Below are 8,334 nucleotides of genomic sequence, written 5' to 3' on the forward strand. Positions count from 1 at the left end.
AAGAGTTTCAAATTTATAGTATTACGTTGTAGCAGTGCAAATTCTCGCATCTATACTTGCGGATTTCATCAAATCAGTCACAGAAATTGTGAACTGTTGGAGCAGCCGACGTCAGTAACTGGCAAGAGCAGAGAATTGCGGCAGCTCCTGGGCGAGCCAGTAAGAATTGGGTATAATTTATATTCTAAGAACCACAACCAGGTTACATATTTTGTTACTCATGCTCTATTGACTGCAGCCAAGCAGGGCAACCCGTTATTGAAAGAAATAATGTGACATTATATATCGAGATTCGACAATATATCGATTGTAGAACCTCAATAATGATCAGGGCTATGGGTATCAATGTTGAATCGATTTCGGATGACAGAGAACGGAGATAAACTGATTTGAATATTTTTTCTGCAAGGTGGCACAAAGTCGGTCGACGGTACGTACTTGAAGCAACAATATTTCATATTGAGGACTCCTAAAATTGTAGTTTGTGAGGCATACAGCCCCAATATTCAGCTAACTTGTTATTCAATAGTCCCACATCTCACTCTCACTTGTTTAACAGGAAGACCCAAAAATAAGGGGGGATCTTCAGTTCATTCGGGGGGATTGGTGTCATAGACGTTAGGGAGATAGGCACCCCTGTGAATGCGAGTGGCAGGACGCCACCAGTGCGAGATGCCAAGACTCATTAATGAAATCTTCAACTGGTATGCTATGTGGTATAATTATCACATAGGATTCATACCCACTTACATATTCATCATCATATTGCTCATGAGCAAAGATAACTACTTGATGCTCCAGCTTGCTTGATATATAGGGTCAAATCGATGATAGAAGACCAGCAGCTTAGGGAAACATCCTGGCTGAGATATCTACGCGAATGTTTCAACAGGGAGAAAATATGAAAATTCATATTTTCATTTCAAGCCGTGTGTGCAGTCGTGTGTAAGCTCAGATTGCCTTGATGTTTGCGAATTGTGAATCTTGGTTAGGAGATTGCGACAAGAAGAAGACAGCCTACTGTTAACAATGTAGGACATAGTCTACTTTACAAGTTGAGAATGAATCAATGTAATTATTCGAAAAGACAGGTCTGTGATTGGCAGAAATCCTTGTAAAGCCGCATTGACTTGTACATATAATATTATAAGCCCCACGTTGGGAGGTTGTGACATGGTTTTATGTAACGTCCTTTTGGGGTTACATATACCCAGCTGGCAGTCTGTCGGTAGAGCATGAGATATTTGAATATTTCTGATATCTTGACACCTGCTGAAATAAAAATACCATATAATTCTTACCAGTTCTTCGATGAGCTTATACTAAATTCTGCTATCAATCGCTGCAAACTGCAGCTCCTTTATCAATCGGCAATCTTTACTGCTGGATTGACTGGTTCCGCAATTATAGATGTTGAAGAGATTATAATACAGCTTCGACTTAATACTATGACCTTGTATTTATTTCAGTTAATTTGATTTCAATGAATAGGTTGAACCATTTAAATAAATCTTGAGAATGTATTATTTCTGAAGATTTAATGATCGATACTGTATATCGCTGATTTATCCAACTTATTCGATGAAGAATACAGAGTTGGTTGATAATTCTATTAATGTGTCAATAATAATAAATAAAAATACTAGTACAAGATTGGTCATGCATGAAGACAGGATTTAAAATGAAAAGCGCACCATCCAATCAATAAATATATAATTACAATAAAATCATCAAGCAAAAAATAATATATGAAACAAATAATGCAAACACAATATGAGAAAATACATGAGAAAAATATCACAGATTGCTCAATTAAAACTCTTATTCTGCTTAATAGCATCAACTAGTAACTGTCATGATTTTTATATCAGCATACATTTTACAGATTTCTATAGCTCAATTATTCAACTCGCTTCTGCAAGTTAGAATTCTATAATTCAATATTCCAATAATATTTGATATTTTAAAAATATAAAAATCTCAGGGTATCAGTGTAAGTTCGGCCGTCAGTGGAAGTTAGATAAATAATTTATCTGGTGAACTTTGAGCTTCTATAATTCTTATTATGCTAATAATACTGATATTTGAATACATCAACTGAGCATATTCAATAATTTCAAATAGTGATATATAATTTAACATTATTAATTCTCATATATATTTTTTTTAAATATGACTCTTCCCTTATTAATACTACTTGTGCAATTATCTATGAATCAAGCTCGATTTTAATGTAATACCTTCGACGAGCTAGCTTTATGAGATTTCTATGAATTCGTAGCACTGAGGATCCTCTCGATAGATTATATTTTAGTAACTCATTGAGAGATTGATTTCCATTTCAAATTGTTAGACGTAATCTTAGACTTTCTAGTTGTTATCATCTTATCTATATCTTCGATTGATAACACCATTGGTGACAGATATTTTTGTATTTCTGTCTGAGACCCAGTAATTCATTTCAATTAATGAAGTTTGGTATCGGTAACAAAATGCACCGTCAGATCCTATATCATCAATGTAACATAATCAGTATAGTTTTTCAGTTTCAATTTGAGTACCTACGCTAACATCTGAATTTGAAAACAAAATCACATATTTTGATCCTGTCAATATCATATCAGATATTCATTAATCATGGCTATTTATAACACTGTTTCCCAAGTAATTTTCGAATTTTCAACCAAAATTAATGCTTCATTTTTCATGTAACTGACACAAATATACTGACATTTATTTTGGCAAAACGTCGGTTGCTTCTACGGCAGAACTCATGCGTTTTTAATCACGTCATATCATGTTCCCCCCAGTAAGGTATGTCTGCAATTGAAATTTCCTGCTTAAACAAAACTGTAACGAATAACAAATTAGGGAGCGCATTTCACTTGCAGAAGTATTTTTGAAATGTTCTTGCGCTCTATCGAACCGCACTCTGCTTGATTCCTGTCAATTCATTTCGTTCAAACGGTTGTAGGCTGCATACATTTCACATTTAAATATGATTTATCAATATTGGAGTTTCATGTTTTGATTCTAGTGGAAGGAAGGAGTAGGCTGGGAATTTTTGTGGGTGTTGTACGTTGTTTCACTAATCATTTCAAAATAACCATTGTTGGAAAGTTGTTGTGGTAGGCCTACATCTGTACCAATTAAAATCTAAAAAATTAGAGCTTTGAAATCCGTATTTTCAACCATACGGTTGAAAATACAGCCGATATCCCTATCAATCAAGAGTAAGGAGATTCAGTCTTCTTTTTGAACATAAAATAGAACTCCGATGATTCGACGATGATGTAAGTCAGTCGTGATTTCGGTGGATTAATATTGCAATAATTTGAGCACTGATTACTTAATATTATCTACTATACTTTTTATTCAGCCGATAATGAGGAAAATTCAAAATTGAATTCTTACAGTCTCTTACATAGATTTTGCTGCAATGAATTGAGATGCTGAATCGAGTATCATGGAGTAAATGATTAAATTTCCGGATACTAATCAAAAGTCGAACTATGACGTGTGTATAAGTATTGTAATCTGTATTGAAACTTTTGACAAACAAAATTCAATTCAAACCAGCTTGAAATTCAGTCAATACAATACGATAAATACACTTGTTAGTTAATGCAGAATCACTTTTTCCTCCTTTGTATTTGGGTCAGCAGACCTGTTAATATTGTTGAGAAAGTTGATGGCGGCGGAAAAGTCGTTCAGAGGAGAAGAGCGAACGATGAGGAATATACGAAAAAAAGAAGAAGCTAATGAGAGCAGAGAGAGGAAGAGAAGGGAGATACGAGAGAAGCTGTTTGTCTCTATCCAACTTGAACTACTGGGTTACTCACTCCGTGGAAGCAAAGCTCAGGGTTCACCGTCTTTTACTGGCCAAGTCCCCAAACAACCCCGCTGAAGGATTCCTCTCTCACTCTTCATAGTTTTCTTCTCCTTCTTCTTCTTCGTCTTTGTCGCCTTCTTATTCACGTTTCCCCTTTTTCTTCTTCCAGGACATTGCGTCTCCTTTTAATCCAGGAGTTGGCGAGCGAGCATTTGCCGGCGCTCTCACTCACTCAGGCCATGAAGCCTGTCAGAAGGATGATGGACGTTCTAGCATAAAACTGACGAGTGACTCATGGCTCCTTTACTACAGAATGGCTCTGCCGAGAACCGTATATCACTTTTATTACACCCATCTTCATTTTCATATTTCATATTTGCATTTTCTCTGCCGTTATAAATCAGACAGTTTATGGCTAATTAGGCCTTTGTGCTGGGCGAGGGGTGAAGAGGGGGGAATGCTTATCGGGTCGTCATAGGACGCCTGGTGGGATGAAATGGGCTTTTGGGGGTGGGAAGGAGTGAGTGGGATGTATATGTGGACTTGTCCATCCCTTCCTCTCCTAAAACCTACCCCTCACGGCAGTTACGTCGTTTCTCTTCTCACTCGCTAATATTATTATAAGGGTGGAAATGGCTTGGCCACCCCTTTCCGCAGCAGTTTGCTGCTCCACTATGCAACTATCTCATACGCACACACGCACACCAACTCACCCACGGATCTGTCTCAACTGAGTCAGCCCTTTCATAATCAACTCGAGTTCTGAAACTATCAAGTTCAATCATTAATTTGTAGAGAAAATTATGTTAACAAACCAGTTATGTAATAGACATCGCCTCTGAAACTATTATTCTATTTTCAAATAATTATTGATTGAGAAGCTAATGTGAATCAGAGGCATACATAGTTCAAGAAAAATAGTTTTCTTCGAACGGTGAGATTTCATTCTTCTTGTTATTTAATTTTTGATTGTTAGTTTAGATTTCATCCATTTTAATGATAAATATAGGCCCACTACACGTGTTTGAGCGATGAAAGACAGTGAAATGTGTTATGTAAGAAACATTCGAGGAAAAATTATTTATCATTATGTGATATCAAGTATTTGGGTGACTAGTTAAATGCTTTCGCGGGAAAATAAAGATAATTCCATTAATAACTAGTATCATGTTTTCTTGCTTCCGGTAAGAAAACTCTGTTTTATGCCGAGACTGTTGGATCAAATAATACGCCAAAACTATTATTGATATGAAGACTACACATATCATATTATTTGTTGATAAATAAAAATATCAAATCAAGCGCACAGAGATAATCCTTGCCTTGCACAAGAATATACTCTCCAATACATTTGAACTTTGAAGATAACAACCAAAATACGTCGTCACAGACTCCAACTTTTTTGGACTTGGAAGACAGACAGCCGGGTTGGTCGAAGCGGCTACGAGAAGAGTTCATTTGGGTGAAAATTATGCGCACTATTTTGGTGTGAGGGGGGTCAGGCAGGGAATGAAAAGGGGGGGCCACGTCAGATTCATACGGGCAACGGCTTGAAATATATGCGCGCTTGTCGGTCTCGTCTATAAATCGCCAGCAGGGCACTCACTACGTTGTCAGAGACCACCCCCTCCCACAAAAACCCCCTCTGCAACTTCCTCCATCCACCGTGTTCTTTGATATCTCATCCCTCTCCCTTCTTAATGTGTCATTCCTTCTCACTCTTGCTCGATGACTAAAAGTCCGCGACTAGGATGACGGTAGCGACGGTCGCCCTTTATTGCTTTTATGGCCGAAGCTGTCGGTCGCTTCTAAGGAGGAGGAGGATCGGATGACGGTGGGTGGAGGGCTTGTGAGAAGAGAAGGAGGGTAGCGAGTAAGGAAGGTGGAATGAGAGAATGAGGACATAATATTTATGGATGGAGAAGGATATTGGGAGGGAAGTAAAAGGAAAATAACAATTAGAAAAAGAATGAAAAATAAGACGAAGGAGAGGAGATGAAGACAAAGAAGTAGAAATAGGAATGGGGAAAGAAAGGGAAACTGGAAGAACGAAACGAAGATGGTTGGCAAGAAAAGTGAAAAGAGTTTAGAAAAGTAATAAGATGAAAGGGAAATGATTGGAAATAAAAGTCTGAAAAGATAGAAATGGTGAGAAAGTAAAGAAAAAACGGCGGATTCAACAAATAAATATCTATTAAATATAAATCTATCATATTTGAAAAATGATGGAATGGAGAAAGAAATTTGTAATGAAAATTTGATGAAGAGGAGGTGAAGTGGGAAATGAGGAAAAGGAAGTAAAAAAGAAACCAAGAGACAAGATGAGTGAAAAACTGGAGGAAAATGTGGAGATGAGGAGAGTGGAGTCGAACAGGTGAAGTAGACGTGGAACAGACGAATGACAAGTAGAAGGAATAGGAATGATGTAGAGGCGAGAAAGAGCGATGCTTTAAATTTCATCAGTTGCCTAGGAAAAACACAATGCCTTCCCTGGGCCATAAACCGCCCCCTGCCTGGCCACCTTATCTTAACAATGCACGGTGGCCTTGGAGGCGGAGATCAACTGCCGCCTCCGGTCACCCTCCTGTCACCCCCGGAGGCAGCATTCGGCCCCGTAATTCATTCCGCGCCAAGGTATGACTGAATTAAACCATTCATTACTTTTCGCTAACGTTGCCACGTCTCAACGTCCGATTGCTTGCTGTTGTTACCCCCTCTCACTCTTTATGACCATGCCTCTAAAACTCTCTCTTTTTATCAGTCTCTCTCTCCCTCTATTTCACCGTCACTGTTTTTTCTGTTTCCTTTGCTCGCGTTTTGTCAACCTTGTTTCTTGCCCTAGTTGGGTGCTTATCTCCGTACCCAATCATACAGTGTATGAAAAATCAGAAATTAAACCAGAAAGAAGTCAGACTATCGTCATATCAAGAAAGCTGAGAAAGACATCAACAAAAAAACATTGGAGTATCAATGAATATTTTTCAACAAGTGCGAAATTAGCTTTAATAATAATTCATAATCATAATAATTTATTATAAATGTCATAGGCAATTTAGAATAGCATTGACAAATTGTCATACATACAATTCACATAATATTCATAATTCAAAATTCATTTATCAAGAATAATGAGATTATTATTATATGTCATATCATTCTTCATTCATTTTTATTCAACTTCATTGATTTTCAAAGAGATTCAATAGGGAGAGAAATTTTTCTCAATTTATATTTGTCAGTGACCTTCCTCCTTGTATTGTATTATTATAATAGCTCACTGTTCAGTATCCACTTTCAATTCATTACGATTCTGATGGGAGATCTTTTTCCTAGTTGCTATTTCCATGAAATAGGAACAAAACAATAAATTATCGATTCCATCACACCCATGAACGAAAGTCTCAAGAGCTATGAATTTTTTTTAGTAATTCCATATTTTCTCTTATCTTAATTGATGAACCTCCACTCTCCATTGATTCAAGACAGTTTAGTATAGTTCAGTGACTTCATTATAGAGCTTGCACCATTCATTCAATTGATCAATACAGCATGATAGTTCCCTACAGTTTAGAATCTTTATTGATGAGCCTTCATCGTTCATTTGGACAGACAGTTTAGTACACTCAAGCACTAAACACAGTGTCGAAGTCCACTATAAACCGTACGGTACTAAACTATAAACAGTAGTTAGATAACAGTAATCAAGTTGGGTATCTGTTGCCTGTTGTCTGTGTGCCTGAAGGCTGCCTTAGTTTGATGGGAGTTGTGACTCCCGGTCACCAAGTGACTCAGTTCGGTCGAGATTGGTCACATGACGAGGCCAGCAATATGCAGGTCTCTCTCCCTGAAGGACCGTCCATCTTGTGACTTGGTCCGTCGTCTTATCAGCCAGACTGTGCCTCGGAGAGTTGTATGTTCTGCTCGTAATTAGACCCTTGAAGCTGTGGCTGCTCATCTCTCCTGATGAGAGCAACTTGCAATCTGCCTTCACGCCAAACTTCCGAGCGGTCAGTCATCCTTCTTGTTAGGTATTTATAGGGATGACATAGTGATGGTTCCAACAACAGAACGTTCAAAATAATGACAGTAGTGTCAAGTAAGACACGTAATATAGTAATGACAAGTAATAGCACAGTAACGACAAGAATAAAAGGATGAAACAGTGATTGGTCCAACAACAAACGTTCAAAATAAAGAACCCGCTTAAAATATTACTCACGAAATAAGTAGTAATTCACCCTGGTGATATTCACTCTGGTAACTTGAACATAACAAGAACAGAAAAGTCATTCACGTCCAATCATCAATATTCTCCCCATTATCTCTTACATTGTTCACGCACTGAGTCATACTGGATATAAAGTCTATCCAGTATGGATAGCTACCACAATATCACCTTCATAACTACTTAGGAAACACTGAGTTATAGGGCAGACGATCTGTAGACAGACACTGATATTTTATCATGGATATTCAATATAAAACAGCATTAACATCATAAA

The sequence above is a fragment of the Nilaparvata lugens genome, chromosome 10 (assembly GCF_014356525.2).
Source record: "Nilaparvata lugens isolate BPH chromosome 10, ASM1435652v1, whole genome shotgun sequence".
NCBI lineage: Eukaryota > Metazoa > Arthropoda > Insecta > Hemiptera > Delphacidae > Nilaparvata > Nilaparvata lugens.